The sequence below is a fragment of the Nomascus leucogenys genome, unplaced genomic scaffold (assembly GCF_006542625.1).
Source record: "Nomascus leucogenys isolate Asia unplaced genomic scaffold, Asia_NLE_v1 Super-Scaffold_391, whole genome shotgun sequence".
In the NCBI taxonomy this organism is placed as follows: Eukaryota; Metazoa; Chordata; class Mammalia; order Primates; family Hylobatidae; genus Nomascus; species Nomascus leucogenys.
In genome coordinates, this window is record NW_022097988.1 from 691,969 (window position 1) to 711,157 (window position 19,189).

General features: G+C 38.0%; 1 pseudogene; it reads left to right on the plus strand.

Moving 5' to 3' along the window:
* Positions 1-593: 593 nt before the first annotated feature.
* Positions 594-17,007, plus strand: LOC100603759 (annotated as a pseudogene).
* Positions 17,008-19,189: the final 2,182 nt, after the last annotated feature.

Consider the following 19,189-nt stretch of genomic DNA (forward strand, 5'->3'; position numbering starts at 1 on the left):
AAAACGGAGGTGCACTCCACAGGGTGGGAGCAGGCCCGAGGATAGGGGCTCAAGAGCCCGGTTTCAGAATCTTCTGGGGTTTAAATACCCTCTAAATTTTTCCCACTGGTTACTTGGTGTGCACGCAATGTAAATGAAGTAGGAGCCCGAGATCAGTCTGAATGGTTGCAGAAAGCGATCAATGGGAGGCTGAAGTGAAGTTACAAAGTTATGCCCTATGCAAACATCTGATTGGTTGCAGAAAGCGAAGTTACAAAGTTGCACTCCTATGCAAATGAAGACTTGGCCCTGGAGACCAGCCTGATTTGTTGTGGGAGGGCACCAATCAGAGGTTATTTTCCGTTTTTCATCTGCCACATAGAAAAGGAGGGGTTGCAAGGGAAGTGGCCTCTGGTCCTTTTGTTACTTGGGTGTGGAAAGTTTGGGTTTTCCTCCAGACCCTTATTCTCCTGCTTCAGAAGGGAGAGAAAGCAGCCCGGGATGTGGGTGGGGGGGTCTTCCTGGGAGTAGCGGGGTTGTGTTACCAGTGCCCCACCTCCTCCAGAGCCAGCAGACGCCCCAGAAACGAAAAACTAAGGCTGGAAGGTTTAGCGATGGAGCAGGACCAACTTACCAGCTCGCGCTGCTCCCTAGAAGCTGGATTCTTTGTAAGTGCGAGCACACCCCAGATGCCAGCGTGGGCCCTTGAGCAACTGCAAGTTAAAAACCCATGAGAACAGCTCTGAGTGATCTCTAGGGAGCTCTTGTTTCATATCATTAAAGTTCATGACTATCACTCTAGTGGAATGGGAACCATGGGAAAGCATGGCCTTATCAAACTATAAGGATGCTAGAAGTCAAGGCCTTCATCCAGAGACAAAAGGAAAGCTCATAGTAGGCCATCGCCTCTGGAGGGAAAACATGTAAAGTGGCACTGGTGACCACCTAAGGTCAGAGACATCTGACGCTCTAAGATTGGACCCTAAAGGGGGATGCTCTGGAGGATCCTCTGGACCTCAGCCTCTCCAAGGGGGATTCCTTTGGTAGAGGTTCTTAGGCCTAGTACTAAGCCCTCCTTAGAATTTTCTCTTGCAGTTGCAGTACTGTTTGGCCTCAATATTGTTTGGAATCTGGAGTTTGCTGTTGAATGGGAAAGTGGGATGGATTTGCATGTATGCAGGCTCTTGTGCTGCTGTTCTAAGCAGGGTTGGGTTTGGTTGAAGTGTGATGCTCTCCTTTGGTGCTGTTTGGCCCCAGTGTTCTTTGGGGAACACTGTCCGAGGAAGTTTGACCTTTAGAAATCAAACTGCCGTGGAAACCGCTGACTTATAAATTGCTAAAGTAGCTTATAACCAATGGTTGGTTTTTCAAATCCATATTCCTGGGAAGACAATCAAAGCTTCAGGTACATTTGGCTACCCGATGGGCCATTTAAACATTTACAAACGGATTTTATTCAATGTCATTTTCAATGCATGGTTTCTTTTTGTATAAAAGCTTTTTCCCATGATTATGCTACCATGTATTTTCACCAGGTAAAGAAAGCTTTTTATGGTTCACTGAGAACAATCAACCCCTTCACAATCTAGAACCCATAGGTTAGATGTTCTCAGAGCATCTACGGTAAAGGCCATAGTTACACAACAGACTTAAAATTCTTTTGTGAAAGTTATGATAGAATTGGCTGAACAGAGAAGTATCTGTGCAGCTGCTGGCACTTGGAGTCTATGGAGAAATACATTAAATGAAGATTAAGAGATTCAGTTGTAGGGGATTAATGAAGAGATTGTTTACTTAAGTTAGTAGATTCTTTATTTAGCTCATTATTTGATCTATTTAATTTTAAGTGGTTTGGTTTACGGGGACCCTGGGCAAGGAGCATCCTCCAAACTCTTGGTATTATCCTCCCAATAGTCATCATAATAATAGGCTCCCTGGTGCACTGTATTCTCTCAAAGGTTTTCAATGTTTGCATCCAGCCATCTCTAGAATGTCAAATGGTCTCTCTTCAACTGGAATGATGAGAAGTGAAATAAATATGTGACCATGAGGACACTGTAACCTATGAATGATGTGCTGAGACTGGAAACCCAAAATGATGGTAACTGAGAGCGACGCTAAGGCCTCACGTTTTGGTTACACTCTTACCTAAGTGAGAACATGAACAAAAAGGGGAAATTTTAAAAAACAAAATTATAAGAGGCCAGTGTTTTGGACTGAGCTCATGTGCTAGGCCCAACAGACCAAACCAAACCAAAATGGAGTTGCTCATTCTAAGACTTTAAGGAAACACATAGATCCTAGAACAGACCAAGTTTTTGTTTTTCTCCTGCAAACAGAATGTTTCAGTGACCAGGACACCCTCCACCGGTAACACTTTCCTGTCTCTGTAGCAACTTCTGATAAACTGCAGACTGTTGAGGACTTAGGAATGGTGGACTTGGAAGCTATAGGTCGGGTGGAACTTTTGCTCCTGCATGGGCTGGGGAGCACGTTAAAGAGCTGTGGGGCCAGTGAGCCAGGGAGCTGCAGTGTTCCAGCAGAGCTAGAGAGGCAGGGAGGGCAGAGTGCTCTATGGTCAGGCCAGGCTTGGTGGGTGTCCAGAGCTCCCAGGGTTACCCATCCTGCTGGAGTCCTGAACATGCAGGGAGTTGGGGAATAGGTTCTTTAGGTGAAATTATGTATTTATTTATTTGTTTGTTTGTTTATTTATTTTGAGACAGAGTCTTGCTCTGTCATGCAGGCTGGAGTGCAATGGCAGGATCTCGGCTTACTGCAGCCTCCGCCTCCCGGATTCAAGCTATTCTCCTGCCTCAGCCTCCCGAGTAGCTGGGATTACAGGTGCCTGCCACAACGCCCAGCTAATTTTTTGTATTTTTACTAGAGACAGGGTTTCATCATGTTGGCCAGGCTGGTCTCGAACTCTTGACCTCAGGCAATCCACCTGCCTCGGCCTCCCAAAGTGCTGGGATTACAGGCGTGAGCCACCATGCCTGGCGTCCCTTTCTGTTCATTTCCTATAAAACCGCTTCCTTTTTCTTCTCACATTTGTGAGCCAAATTGTAGCCCTAATTTGTACCAGTAAGGAAGGAATAATGCTGGTATTTTATCTGGTTTTGGAAAAAAGAAAGCTTCAAATGAAATTGGACCAGTACTAGCAACTTATAAAATGTCTGAAAATGTAAGCTTCTCCCTCAGAATCTGCACAAAAGTCAGCTTTCCTTCACTAGCCATCACGTCTCATTTTAACTGCTTTAAAAATAAACCCAATTATATGGTAATGTATTAAATTACTATTAATGCATTTTTACTGTTAATTTTCATTTGAAATACAGTGTTTCAGTGGCATCAAAAGTTAATTTTGCAATTTGTATCTGACCTAAGAATCTAACCACAATATCTAACATTAATTTTTTTTTGGAAAACAGAATCAGTTACAAGTAGACTTTTAATATATAATACTATGCATTAGTTAGTTGGGGTCTCCCTTCTGCGAAATTAAGAATGTGATTTTTTTGTTTTCTAAGAATTTTCCAGGTCATATAAAGAGCTGATCTCTCAAATAAATATGTCATCACCTGCTCCTTACAGTTGGCCTTTTTTGGAATGGCAACGGCAGAGACATCACTGTCCAGGTAGTTTCATTCTGGCTTCTTTGGATTTGTTGGTGTGACTGTAGTCAAACCTCTTTCTCTTCAAACCAGCTCAGTCTTGAAATTTGTTCTGAAAGCACATTCTTGTGTTCATGGGAATTCTTTGGTGTTTTAAGTCATTGAATCTGTCAAATCCTATTTCTTTATATTTGGGTTAGAATTTTCTTGGTGCAATACAAACTCGTTTACTTGAAAGTAAGAGCAACCCAAGTCAGTTTAGTTTGAACAAACAAAAAAGGAAAGCGTATCTATCACGTCACTGAGCAGTCTAGATTGAGGCCCACCTTCAGGCATGGCTATGTTCAGTTACTGAAGAAATGCCATCAGTACTCAGGATCTCTGATTGATCTATCTGTTTTTGTTGTTGTTGTTGATGATGGGCAATTGAGTTATTTCCTGCATTCTGCGACATGAACAGTGTTACCTTGGACATTCTTAGTCAGTCTTCTAGTGCATATGTGCAAGATTTTCTCTTGGGTGCCTAAGTAGGAGTAGAATTGTTGGCTCGGGAGGTGTGTGAATATTCAAGTAATAAGATAATGCCAAATTGTTTTGAAAGTAGACAGGTCATGTTACTCCCATCAGCAATGTATTAGAAATGCCGCATCTTTTCCAATTGTCAAATTTTTCCTATTTACGGTTCTCCTTCTCTTGACCTCCTTCTTCTCAATCAACTGTGTATAAAATGGTTATCTCTTTGTAATGTGCATTTCCCTGGTTATTGATTGGGTTGAGCATCTCTCCATATACTTACTGGCCATATACATTTCATCTTCTGTGCAGTGTCTATTTTGTCTTTGCCCATTTTTCTAATAAGCTTTGTCTTTCTCTTATTGATTTATAGGAGTAATTTAGAGATTCTAGAATAAAATCCTCTTTTAGTCATAGGTATTAACGATTACCAAATGTTTTCTCCAAGCTGGTGGCTTGCATTTTCTCTTTTCTTAAGGCATACTCTCATAAGTAGTAGTTTTAAATTTTAATGTAGGCAAAACTATCATTTAAAATGTTGTGGTTTAGTGCTCTTTGTGCCTTGCATAAGAGATCCTTCTATACACTAGGATTATAAAGATATGTCTTTTAATTTTCTCCTAAAAATTTTAAAGTTTTACACTCAACGTTTAACATTTAAATACACAATCCAGAGGTGGGCGGGTCACTTGAGGCCAAGAGACCAGCCTGGCCAACATGGTGAAGCCACGTCTCTACTAAAATACAAAAATTAGCCAGGTGTGGTGGTGCACACCTGTAGACCCAGCTACTCAGGAGACTGAGGCACAAGAATCGTTTGAATCCAGGAGGTGGAGGTTGCAGTGGGCTGAGATCACACCACTGCACTCCAGCCCGAGCAACAGCATGAGACCTTGTCTCAATAAGTAATAAAAAAACAAACAAACAAATAACTAAATAAATAAAGAAAATAAATACACAATCCATCTCAATAGACAGTAATGTAGCATGCTATTTCATTTTATTCCATGTGGATAACCACTTTCCCAGCCATAATACTGAAAAGTCTCACTTTCACCATGATCTGCCATGCCACCCTCAGCATATTACTAAGTACAATTCACCTTTGAACAAACCTGCATGCAGTTGAAAATCTGTGTATAACTTTTGACTTTCCAAAAAGTTAACTACTAATAGCTTACTTTTGACCCAAAGCCTTACCAATAATGTAGTCAATTAACACATATTTTCTGTATGTATCATATACTATATTCTTACAATAAAGTAAGCTAGAGAAAAGAAAATGTTATTAAGAAAATCATAAGGAAGAGGAAATATATTTTCTATTCATTAAGTGTAAGTGGATCATTTAAAGGACTTCATACTCATTGCCTTCACGTTGTGTAGGCTGAGGAAGAGAAGGGTTGGTCTTGCTATCTCGGGGTGGCAGAGGTGGAAGAAGATCCTGGCATAAGTGGACCCATGCAGTTCAAACCCATGTTGTTCAAGGGTCAACTGTGTATCTATAGATAATCCTCTTTCTAGAATCTCTATTATGTTTCCTTCATCAAGTTGTCTGTCCCTGCCACTGTAATGTTTACTAAGTATCGATATCTGGTAGGGTAAGCCCTTTAGTTTTTCTTTGAGAGTGTCTTGGCAATTTTTAATCATTCAATCTTCTATACACATTTTAGAATCTGCTTAAGTGCCAAAAAACTTTTGGGACTTTGATTTGCAGTTACAGTGGATCTCTAGATACATTTGGGAAGAAATGGCATATTTATATCAGTAAGTTGTATCCCTGAGCATAGGAAATCCGTTTACTTATTTATATCTTCTTTAATGCCTTTATAGTTTCATAAATTTCTGTGTACACGTTTTGTACATCTTTTATTACACTTATGTCTAGGTTCCTTTTATTTTTGTTGTTGTAAGGATATTTTTCTTTAAAAGTTCCATTTTCTTGTTTATTGCTGATGTGTAGAAATGCAGTTGACTTTTACATATTGAGTTTATATAAGGCCACATTGTTAGGTTTCCTTATTATTTTAAATAATTTGTCCATAGATTATTTACATTTTGTATAAACAAATATGCGGATCATTAAATGTTTTGTCTTTTCCTTTCCAATCTTTATGCCTTTAATGTCTTTTTTTCTTGTCCTAATGAACTGATGACTTTTAGACAATTCTTTTTTTTTTTTTTTTTTTTTTGAGACAGAGTCTCGCTGTCGCACAGGCTGGAGTGCAGTGGCGCGATCTCGGCTCACTGCAGGCTCCGCCCCCCGGGGTTCACGCCATTCTCCTGGCTCAGCCTCCGGAGTAGCTGGGACTACAGGCGCCCGCCACCTAGCCCGGTGAATTTTTTGTATTTTTAGTAGAGACGGGGTTTCACTGCGTTAGCCAGGATGGTCTCGATCTCCTGACCTCGTGATCCCCCCGCCTTGGCCTCCCAAAGTGCTGGGATTACAGGCGTGAGCCACCGCGCCTGGCCTAGACAATTCTTAATGCAAATAGTCTCAGTTCAGATTTTAAAGAGAGTCTGTCTATGGCTTTCTCATTTAAATTGAGGTTTGCCCAACATGGCACATGTATACCTGTGTAACAAACCTGCACATTGTGCACATGTACCCCAGAACTTAAAGTATAATAAAAAAAAGAAAAAAAGAAATTGAGGTTTTCCTTAGGTACTTTGAATATATCATTATCAGGCTAAGGAAGTTTAATGATATTTCTAGTTTACTAAATGTTTTTTCTTTTTTTATCATGGATGAATACTGAATTTTATCAAACACACTTTCTACTTCTGTTGACATGATTATATGTTTTTCTCTTTAATATGTTGATTGGCAAATGATGTTTAATTTTTCTATTAAGCCATTTTTGCATTCCTGGAACAAACTCAGTTCCGTCTTGCAGTATTATCTTTTTTATGCATTTTTATTCAGCTGCTAATACTTAATTTAGAATTTCTTCATCTAAATCCATGAGTGACAAGGTCTAAGAATAGTTTTCTCTCTTTCTTTGTCTAGTATTTGTATTAAAATTGTGCTGAACTCAAAATGAGTTGGGGATTATTTCCTCTTTTTCCATCCTTTGAAAAAATTTATATAAGATTAGAATGATATGCTTGAAATTGTGGTGGAATTTGCCTGTAAAATGGTTTGTCTTCCCTTTGTGGGAAGACTCCTAGTTCTTTTTTGAATCAGGAACTGGCTCTGTCACCCAGGCTGAAGTATAGTGGTGTGATCATGGCTCACTGTAGCTTCAAGCTCTTGGGCTCAAGTGATCCACCTGCCTCAGCCTATCAAGGCTCTAGGATTACAGGCTTGAGCCACTGTGCCTGACATATTTCTGGTTTTTTAACAGAAGGATTGCCTACTCTTTCTGTTTCCTTTGGTGTTAATTTTGGTAAGATATTTTTAAGGAATCCTAAATTCAATAGCTGGCATCTCAATATTAGTCTGATTTATATTTCAGGCTAGTTTTATTTTCTTGTGAGAACAAAGCAGATTGGTTTCAAAAATTTATTTATTTTGTGTAGTATGCACTTTTAAAATGTATGCTTTTCCTAGGTATCCTATATGAATTTTTAAAATTTTTATTTCACTAGTTTTTGGGGAACAGGTGGTTTATGGTTACATGAATAAGTTCTTTATTGGTGACTTCTGAGATTTTGGTGCAGCTATGTACACTGCAATATACCCGAGCAATGTACACTGCACCCAATGTGTAGTCTTTTATCCCTCATTCCCCTCCCACCCTTCCCCTTGAGTCCCCAGAGTCCACTGTATCATTCTTAGTCTTTGTGTCCTCATGGCCTAGCTCCCACTTATGAGTGAGAACATACAATATTTGGTTTTCCATTCCTGAGTTACTTCACTTAGAATAATGGTCTCCCACCCCATTCAGGTTGCTGCGAATGCCATTATTTCATTCCTTTTTATGACTGATAGTATTCCATGGTGTATATATACCACATTTTCTTTATCCACTTGATGGTTGATGGGTATTTAGGCTGGTTCCATATTTTTGGAATTGCAAATTGTGCTGCTATAAATGTGTGTGCAAATGTCTTTTTCATGAAATGACTTATTTTCCTCTGGGTAGATACCCTGTAGTGGGATTGCTGGAGCAAATGGTAGTGTATTGAAATGCTAATTCACTAGCATTTCAATACACCAACAACAGCCAAGATGAGAGGCACATCAGGAATGAAATCTCATTCACAATTGCCACCAAAAAATAAAATACCTAGGAATACACCTAACCAGGGAGGCGAAAGAGCTCTACAATGAGAATTACAAAATACTGCTTGAAGAAATCAGAGATGACACAAACAAATGGAAAAACATTCCATGCTCATGAATTGAAAGAATCAGTATGATTAAAATGGCCATAATGCCCAAAGCAATTTACAGATTCAATGCTATTCCTATCCAACTACCAATGACATTTTTCACAGAACTAGAAAAAAAATACTTTAAAATTCATATCAAACCAAAAAAGAGCCCAAATGGCCGAAGCAGTCCTAAACAAAAAGAACAAAGCTGGAGGCCTCACGTTACCCAACTTGAAACTCTACTGTAGGGCTACAGTAACCAAAACAGCATGGAACTGGTACAAAAACAGACACACAGACTAATGGAACAGAATAGATTCCAGAAATAATGCCATACGCTGACAACCATCAGATATTTGACAAAGCTGACAAAAAATAAGCAATGGGGAAAGGACTCCCTATTCAATAAATGGTCCTGAGATAACTGGCTAGCCATATATAGAAGATTGAAACTGGACCCTTTCCTTACACTATATACAAAAATCAACTCAAGAAGGATTAAAGACTTAAATGTAAAACCAAAACTATATAAACCCTGGAATACAACCTAGGCAACACCATTCTGGACATAGGAACTGGCAAAGATTTCCTGACAAAGATGCCAAAGGCAATCACAACAAAAGCAAAAATTGACAAAGGGGATCCAATTAAACTGAAGAGTTTCTGCACAACAAGAGAAACTATCAATAGAGTGAACAGACAACATAGAGAATGGGAGAAAATATTTGCAATCTATCCATCTAACAAAGGTCTAATATCTAGCATCTATAAGGAACTTAGACAAATTTACAAGAAAAAAACAACCCCATTAAAAAGTGGGCAGAGGACATGAACAGACACTTTTGAAAAGAAGACATACATTCGGCCAACAAGCAGATGAAAAATATTCAATATTATTTGTCATTAGAGAAATGCAAATCAAAACCACAATGAGGGCCAGGCGCAGTGGCTCACACTGTAATCCCAGCTCTTTGGGAGGCTGAGGTGGGTGGATCACTTGAGGTCAGGAGTTCAAGACCAGCCTGGCCAACATGGTGAAACCCCATCTCTACCAAAAACACAAAAAATTAGCTGGGCATGGTGGTGCATGCCTGTAGTCCCAGCTACTCTGAAGGCTGAGACAGGAGAATTGCTTGAACCCAGGAGGCAGAGGTTACAGTGAGCCAAGATCGTGCCATTACATTCCAGCCTGGGTGACAGAGTGAGATCCATCTCAAAAAAACAAAAGCAAAAACAACATGATACCATCTCACACCAGTCAGAATGGCTATTAAAAAATAAAAAAAATAACAGATGCTGGAGAGATTACGGAGAAATGGGAACACATACAATTTTGGTGAGAGTGTAAATTAGTTCAGCCATTGTGGAAAGCAGTGTGGCAACTCCTCAAAGAGTTAAAAACAGAACTACTATTTGACCCAGCAATCCCATTACTGAGTATATACCCAAAGAAATATAAATCTTTCTACCATAAAGACATACATGCATATGTTCCTTGAAGCACTGTTCACAATAGCAAAGACATGGAATCAACCTAAATGCTCATCAATGGTAGACTGGACAAAGAAAATGTGATATATGTACACCATGGAATACAATGTGGCCATAAAAAAGAATGAGATCATGTCCTTTGCAGGAACATGAATGAAACTGAAGACCATTATCCTTAGCAAACTAATGCAGGAGCAAAAAACCAAATATGGCATGTTTTCACCTATAAGTGGGAGCTAAATTATAAGAACACATGGACACAAAGAGGAGAAGAACAGACAGTGGGGCCTACTTGGGGCCTACTATAGCTGATGCTTTCTGGAAAGTGCAGCCTCTTGCCAGGAGGCCAACCACCACAAAAATAGAGCATTAAACTACCAAAGCTCAGGACCCTTATGGAGTCTATTGCACCCTCTGCCACCTCCACCAGAACGGGCACTGGTGAGAGACCCATAGATGGTTCACATCACAGGATTCTGTGCAGACAAACCACAGTACCAGCCCAGGGCTGGGTAGACTTGCTGGGTGGCTGGACCCAGAAGAGAGATAACAATCACTACAGTTCAGCTCTCAGGAAGCCACATCCATAGGAAAATGGGGAGAGTACTACATCAAGGGATCACCCCGTGGGACAAAAGAATCTGAACAACAGCCTTCAGCCCTAGACCCTCCCTCTGACAGAGGCTACCCAAATTAGAAGGAACCAGAAAACCAACCCCAGTAATTTGATGAACAAGGCTCTTCAATACTCCCCCAAAATCACACTAGTTCACCAGCAATGGATCCAAACCAAGAAGAAATCCCTGATTTACCTGAAAAAAAAAAAATTCAGGAGGTTAGTTATTGAGCTAATCAGGGAGGGACCAGAGAAAAGCCCAGTGCAAGGAAATCCAAAAAATGATAAAAGAAGTGAAGGGAGAAATATTCAAGGAAATAGGTAGCTTAAAGAAAAAAACAATAAAAAATTCAGGAAACTTTGGATACACTTTTAGAAATGCAGAATGCTCTAAAAAGTCTCAGCAATAGAATTGACCAAGTAGATGAAAGAAATTCAGAGCTCATGGACAAGGTCTTTGTATTAACCCAATCCAACAAAGACAAAGAAAAAAGAAGAAGAAAATACAAACAAAGCCTCCAAGAAGTCTGGGATTATGTTAAACGACCAAACCTAAGAATAATCGCTGTTCCTGAGGAAGAAGAGAATTCTAAAAGCTTGGGAAACATATTATGGGGAATGATTGAAGAAAACTTCCCCAGCCTTGCTAGAGAACTAGACATCCAAACACAAGAAGCACAAAGAAAACTTGGGAAATTTATTGCAAAAAGATCTTTGCCTAGGCACATTGTCATCAGGTTATCTAAAGTTAAGATGAAGGAAAGAATTGTAAGAGCTGCAAGACAGAAGCACCAGGTAACCTATAAAGGAAAACCTATCAGATTAACAGCAGATTTCTCAGCAGAAACCCTACAAGCTAGAAGGGGTTGAGGCCCTATCTTCAGCCTCCTGAAACAAACAATTATCAGACAAGAATTTTGTATCCAGCAAAACTAAGCATCATATATGAAGGAAAGATACAGTCATATTCAGACAAACAAATGCTGAGAGAATTTGTCATTACCAAGCCACCACTACCAGAACTGCTAAAAGGAGCTCTAAATCTTGAAACAAATCCTGGAAACACATCAAAACAGAATCTCTTTAAAGCATAAATCACAGAGGACCTATAAAACAAAAATACAAGTTAAAAAGGAAAAACAAAAAAAAAAGTCCACAGGCAACAAAGCACAATGATTGCAAAGGTATCTCACATTTCAATACTAACATTGAATGTAAATGGCCTAAATGCTCCACTTAAAAGATGCAGAACCACAGAAGGATAAGAACTCACCAATCAACTACCTGCTGCCTTCAGGAGACTCACCTAACACATAAAGACTCACATAAACTTAAAGGGGTAGAAAAAGACATTTCATGCAAATGGACACCAAAAGCCAGCAGGGGTAGTTATTCTTATATCAAAACAAACTTTAAAGCAACAACAGTTAAAAGGGACAAAGAGAGACATTATATAATGGTAAAAGGCCTTGTCCAACAGGAAAACCTCACAATCCTAAATATATATGCACCTAACACTGGAGATCCCAAATTTATAAAACAATTACTAATAGACCTAAGAAATGAGATAGACAGCAAGGCAATAATAGTGGGGGACTTCAATACTCCACTGACAGCACTAGACCGGTCATCAAGACAGAAAGTCAACAAAGAAACAATGGATTTAAACTATACCCTGGAACAAATGGACTTAACAGATATATACAGAACATTTCATCTGACAAACACAGAATATACATTCTATTCAACAGTGCATGGAACTTTCTCCAAAAGAGAACATATGATAGGACATAAAATGAGCCTCAATAAATTTAAGAAAATTGAAATCATACCAAGCACTTTCTCAGACCACAGTGGAATAAAGCTGGAAATCAACTCCAAAAGGAACCTTCAAAACCATGCAAATACATGGAAATTAAATAACCTGCTCCTGAATGAGCATTGAGTCAAAAACCAAATCAAGATGGAAATTTAAAAATTCTTTGAACTGAATGACAATAATGACACAACTTATCAAAACCTCTGGGACACAGCAAAGGTGATGCTAAGAGGAAAGTCTGAAAGAGCACAGACAATTTAAGGTCACACCTCAAGGAACTGGAGAAACTAGAACAAACCAAACCCAAACCCAGCAGAAGAAAGGAAATAACCAAGATCAGAGGAGAACTAAATGAAATTGAAACAAAAAAATACAAACGATAAATAAAACAAAAAGCTGGTTCTTTGAAAAGATAAAATTGATAGGCCATTAGCAAGACTAATGAAGTAAGGAAGAGAAAATCCAAAAAATCTCATTAAGAAATGAAAGAGGAGATATTACAACTGACATTACTGAAATACAAAAGATCATTCAAGGCTACTATTGTAGAAGGACAAGCTGCAGACAAAACCCCTCAGACACCGAGTTAAAGAAGGAAGGGCTTTATTTGGCCAGGAGCTTCAGCAAGACTCACGTCTCCAACAACTGAGCTCCCTGAGTGAGCAATTCCTGCCCCTTTTAAGGGCTCAAAACTCTAAGGGGGTCCACATGAGCAGGTTGTGATCAATTGAGCAAGCACGGGGTACGTGACTGGGGGCTGCATGCCTCAGTAATCAGAATAGAACAGAACAGGACAGGGATTTTCACAATGCTTTTCTATACAATGTCTGTAATCTATAGATAACATAACCGATTCGGTCAGGGGTCAATCTTTACCAGGCCCAGGGTGTGGCATCAGGCTGTCTGCTTGTGGATTTCATTTCTGCCTTTTAGTTTTTACTTCTTCTTTCTTTGGAGGCAGAAAAGACAATATGAGGGGTGGTCTCCTCCCTTACTATGAACACCTTTACACACATAAACTAGAAAACCTAGAAGATATGGATAAATTCCTGGAAAAATACAAGCCTCCTAGCTTAAATCAGGAAGAATTTGATACCCCGAGCAGACCAATAACAAGTAGCAAAATCAAAATGGTAATTGAAAACTATCAACAACAAAAAAAGTCCAGGGTCCAGGACCAGATAGATTCACAGCAGAATTCTACCAGATATTCAAAAAAGAATTGGTGCCAGTCCTTTTGACACTATTCCACAAGATAGAGAAAGAAGGAACCCTCCCTAATTCTATGAAGCCAGCATCACCCTAATACCAAAACCAGGAAAAGACATAACCAAAAAAGAAAGCTACAGACTGATATCCTTGATGAACATGGATGCTAAAATCCTTAACAAAATACTAGCTAACCAAATCCAACAACATATCAAAAAGATAATCCACCATGATCAAGTGGGTTTCATACCAAGGATGCAGGGATGGTTTAACATATGCAAGTCAATAAATGTGATACACCACATAAACATAATTAAAAACAAAAATCACATGATCATCTCAATAGATGCAGAAAAAGCATTCTACACAATCCAGTGTCACTTTATGATTAAAAATCTCAGCAAAATCAGCATGCAAGGGAAGTACCTTAATGTAATAAAAGCCATCTATAACAAACACAAGGCCAATATAATACTGAATGGGGAAAAGTTGAAAGCATTCCCTCTGAGAACTGGAACAAGACAAGGAGGCCCACTCTCACTACTCTTCAACATAGTACTGGAAGTCCTAGCCAGAGCAACCACACAAGAGAAAGAAATAAAGGGCATCCAAATTGGTAAAGAGGAAGTCAAACTGTCACTGCTGACGATATGATCATTTACTTTGAAAACCCTAATGACCCTTCCAGAAAGCTCCTAGAACTGATAAAAGAGTTCAGCAAAGTTTCTGGATACAAGATTAATGTGCACAAATTGGTAGCCCTTCTATATACCAACAGCGACCAAGCAGAGAATCAAATCAAGAATTCAACCCCTTTTTACAATAGTTGCAAAAACAAACAAATAAATAATAAATAAACAAACAAAATACTTAGGAATATACCTAACTAAGGAGTCGAAAGACCTCCATAAGGAAAACTATAAAATACTGCTGAAAGAAATTATAGACAACACAAACAAATGGAAACACATCCCATGCTCATGGATGGGTAGAATCAATATTGCAAAAACGACCATACTGACAAAAGCAATCTACAAATTTATTGCAATTCCCATCCAAATACCACCATCATTATTCACAGAATTAGAACAAAACAATTCTAAAATTCATGTGGAACCAAAAAAAGAGCCTGCATAGCCAAAGTAAGACTAAGTAAAAAGAACAAATCTGGAGGCATCACACTACCTGATTTCAAACTGTATATAAGGCTATAGTCACCAAAACAGCATGGTACTAGTATAAAAATAGGCCCATAGACCAATGGAACAGAATAGAGAACCCAGAAATAAATCCAAATACTTACAGCCCAGTGATCTTTGACAAAGCCAACAAAAATATAAAGTGGGGAAAGGACACCCTTTTCAACAAATGGTGCTGGGATAATTGGCTAGTCCCATGTAGGAGAATGAAACTGGATCCTCAGTTCTCACCTTATACAAAAATCAATTCAAGATGGATTAAGAACTTAAACCTAAGACCTGAAACTATAAAAATTCTAGAAGTTAACATTGGAACAACCCTTCTAGACATTGGCTTAGCCAAAGATTTCATGACCAAGAACTCAAAAGCAAATGTAATAAAAAACAAAGATAAATAGCTGGGACCTAATTAAACTAAAGAGGTTTTGCACAGCAGAAGGAACAGTCAGCAGAGTAAACAGACAACCCACAGAGCGGGAAAAAATCTTCACAATCTATAAATCTGACCAAAGACTAATATCCAGAATCTACAATGAACACAAATCAGTAAGAAAAAAAACAGTCCCATCAAAAAGTGGGCTAAGGACATGAATAGAAAATTCTCACAGAAAGATATGCAAATGGTGAATGAACATATGAAAAAATACTCAACGTCAATAATGATCAGGGAAATGCAAATCAAAACCACAATGCGATACCACCTTACTCTGCAAGAGTGGCCATAACAAAAAAGTAAAAAAAAACAGTAGATTTTGGCATGGATGTGGTGAACAGGGAACACTTCTACACTGCCGGTGGGAATGTAAACTAATATAGCCACTATGGAAAACAGTGTGGAGATTCCCTAAAGAACTAAAACTAGAACTACCATTGGATCTAGCAATCTCACTACTGGGTATCTATCCAGAGAAGAAGTCATTATTTGAAAAAGATACTTGCACACGCATGCTTATAGCAGCACAATTTGCAATTGCAAAATCATTATACCAACCCAAATGCCCATCAATGAATGAGTGGATAAAGGAACTGTGAGATATATATATATCTATATCTGATATATACATATATATCATGATATATATGTATATATATACACACACACATATATATACCACTGTAGTATTCCATCGTATATATATATACTACACAGCTATAAAAGGAATGAATTAACAGCATTTGCAGTGACCTGGATGAGATTGGAGACTATTATTCTAAGTGAAGTAACTCAGGAGTAGAAAACCAAACATTGTATAATCTCACTGATACGTGGGAGCTAAGCTATGAGGATGCAAAGGCATAAGAATGATGTAGTGGACTTTGGGGACTTTGGGGAAAGCGTGGGAAGCGGACAAGGTATTAAAAGACTACAAATATGGTGCAGTGTATACTGCCTGGACGATATGTGCACCAAAATCTCAGAAATCGCTGCTAAAGAACTTACTCATGTAACCAAATACCACCTGTACCCCAATACCTTATGGGGAAAAAGTCCATTGCATGTTTATAAAGCAAAAACAGGTAGGAAAAATAATATTTTTATAAAAACAGGCAGAAAATAGGACTCATAAGGAAAAGTCTTTTGTTGGTTTATTATCTATATGTTTTTGTTCCCATTTCTTCAGTGGTAGCTCTAGGGCTTACAATATGCACCTCCAACTTACCACAGTTTAATCATAGTATATGACATTGTGAGTTATGTTAGAGCTTTACAACAATACACACCCATTTCCTCTATTTCTAAAAATAAAATATTTCTATTATAAGCACAACAATACATAGTTTTATTGCTTTAAAAACTCAATTATTTTAAGAATAATTTTCAGCACAGTGGAGGAAGTCGTGCTACCCCGCAGAGTTGGCGTGTGCTCTAGATTCATCCCGGCACCACCGTGTCGAAGGTTTCCTTTAAGATCATGCTGACATCGGACACGCAGCTGCCATACAAAATACTGTGTACTGTGTACTTTCCTGAAAGTACACCTTTTACAGCAGTCTTAAAGTTTGCAGCCAAAGAATTTAAAGTTCCCGCTGCAACAAGTGCAGTTATTACCAATGATGGAATAGGAATAAATTCTTTACAGACTGCTGGAAATGTTTTTCTAAAACAAGGTTCAGAACTGCAGATTATTCCTAGAGATCATGTTGGAAGTTGTTAATATCTGCTACTTGGAACATACGATTGCCTTTCAGAATAAATATTGGTATTTTTTGTTGTTGTAAAATTGAAATCAGGCATTTAAGATACTATGAAAACACTAAGAGTCAATGCATAATGAAAGGTGACTCATCTGTCCCCTTTTTTTGTCCGTACTCTTCATATGAAGAGGGAATGCATAAGAATTAAGGCTACTGCTGTCACAGAAGATCATAGTCTTTTCTACCTCACAACACAAATAGGTAGTTCACTGGGGGGAAATGAATTAGCCAACTGTGTTAACTGCAAGCTTCTGATAATTTTTTTTTGAGAACAATTTGGAACATTAAAATTTACTGAATCTTATATATTCGTCTGAGTTAAAAATATAAAAAGAATTACAGATCCTGGATGGCAATTTTCTTGATAGCATCTGATTTGCAGACTCATAGTTTGATTTTTAATTAAATATATAGGTTATAATGAAGTCAATAGACGTATCAGTGAACAATTAACTATATTAAATTTTTATCATTTACTTTTTAAAGATTAAAACCTCATGTATTATATAAATTTCAGTTTAATGTCCACCAAAAAATTAAAATTATAATCTAACTCTTATGTGTATAAATTGATGTCTCATACCAGGTTTTAATGTTGGACTTGCAGAATCCAGTACTTGTAATGGTGGGAATTCACAATACAGTAGAAGCATCCTTTGCTGAGTTATAGATTCCTTTATCAATCTCTTTTGATGCAACTTTTAAAGCAAGTATCTTCAAGAAACCATTGGTGTTTTTTCTGAGGATAATATTTCTAAATAGCATTCAGGAAGAGAATGTTATTGCACAGAAGATCTGATGATCAAAAAAAAAAAAGCTCAAGGAAATGCAGATCAAAAGTGCTGACGAGTTATATTTATTGAAGACCCAACTTTCAAGGAAGTGCTAAGATTAGTCACCCATGTGAATAAGAAGCCAGGAGAGGAAAGATGGGGAAACCCAGATGACCAGACTTCTGTTAAGGAGGAAAGCAACAGAGGAAAACAGTGAAGGGGAACAGAAAGATGTAGCAAAGTGTTACAGAAAAGCCAACTGGATAGACAAAACTGCAGAAGGTAGAGGTTGGGGAGAACTGAAAGGGAAAACAAAATACTTGACATAGTCTTAAGTAGTAGAAGGCAATTGGAGAAAACTAAGTATCTACTGGCCTTGTCAACATCCAGACTTCTAAATACCCCTTACGAGAATCCAAAGAATGATGTGTGTAAGGGAAGATTTTATTTGCCCTTCCAGAAGAAATCAGTATCTATGTAAATCTTGAAAGATGAAATCAAAAGCTCATAATGATTCAGAATCAGTGCTTGCCCTGCTGTATTCTGTCTGAATGGTGAACTCTGGAAGCAGGGATTGTGTCTGTCTGGCCCTTTTTAGAGCTGGAAATGTAGTGGCTTTCATTAAATACTTGCTGTGAACTCTCTCTAAGACCAATTATTATCTTAGCATGTTTCAGTATCTTCTCTATCATAGGCTCTAGGTTCACTTGGAAAAAAATATAAGAAAATTCAACAGACTCAGCATTTGAAGTGTGCCATTGGTAGTTGTTTATGAAGTTACCAGATATTCGTATATGTGACAAATGAACAGCAGGATTATGAATTATCAAAGGAAAAAACATTTGCTGAGGTGAAAAACTCTGATGTTTGAGGAAGTTTTTATTTTTATAAACAAAATCTGATGTTCAAAGGCCCCTGTTTCTTACAATAACTATTGAGCCTCAGTTAACCAGAAATTTATGAACATCCATTTCCTGACTTTTTGCTTTAAACTTTTTCTCCACTCTGTTTCTAGCACAAGTTTGCCTGCTGTGTTGCAGAAATAAATTTATGTTGTACTCCGCCATAAAGTGATATATTTAATATTTTTATTCTTTGTTTTTGAAAATTATAAGTTCCTAAAAACATGCTATTAAACAATTAGACATTTTGTTATTAAATAAATGTGATCTGTAATTTCTTTGTGCAGAATGACTTGAAGTATTGTATTTAGTTTACATGCATTATGGGTTCATAATTAATATCCAATGAAAATACATTTTGTTATATTGTAAAAAAAGAATAATTTTAACAGTAAAAAAGAGAATTTTTTATATTTATCTGCATATTTACTATCTTCTGTGCCCTTCATTCTTTTTTGTAGATCTGAGTTTCATTCAGATATCATTTTCCTTCCAGCTAAAGAACTTCCTTTAATATTTTTTCATAAGAAAGATCGGCTGGTGACAAATTCCCTCAGATTT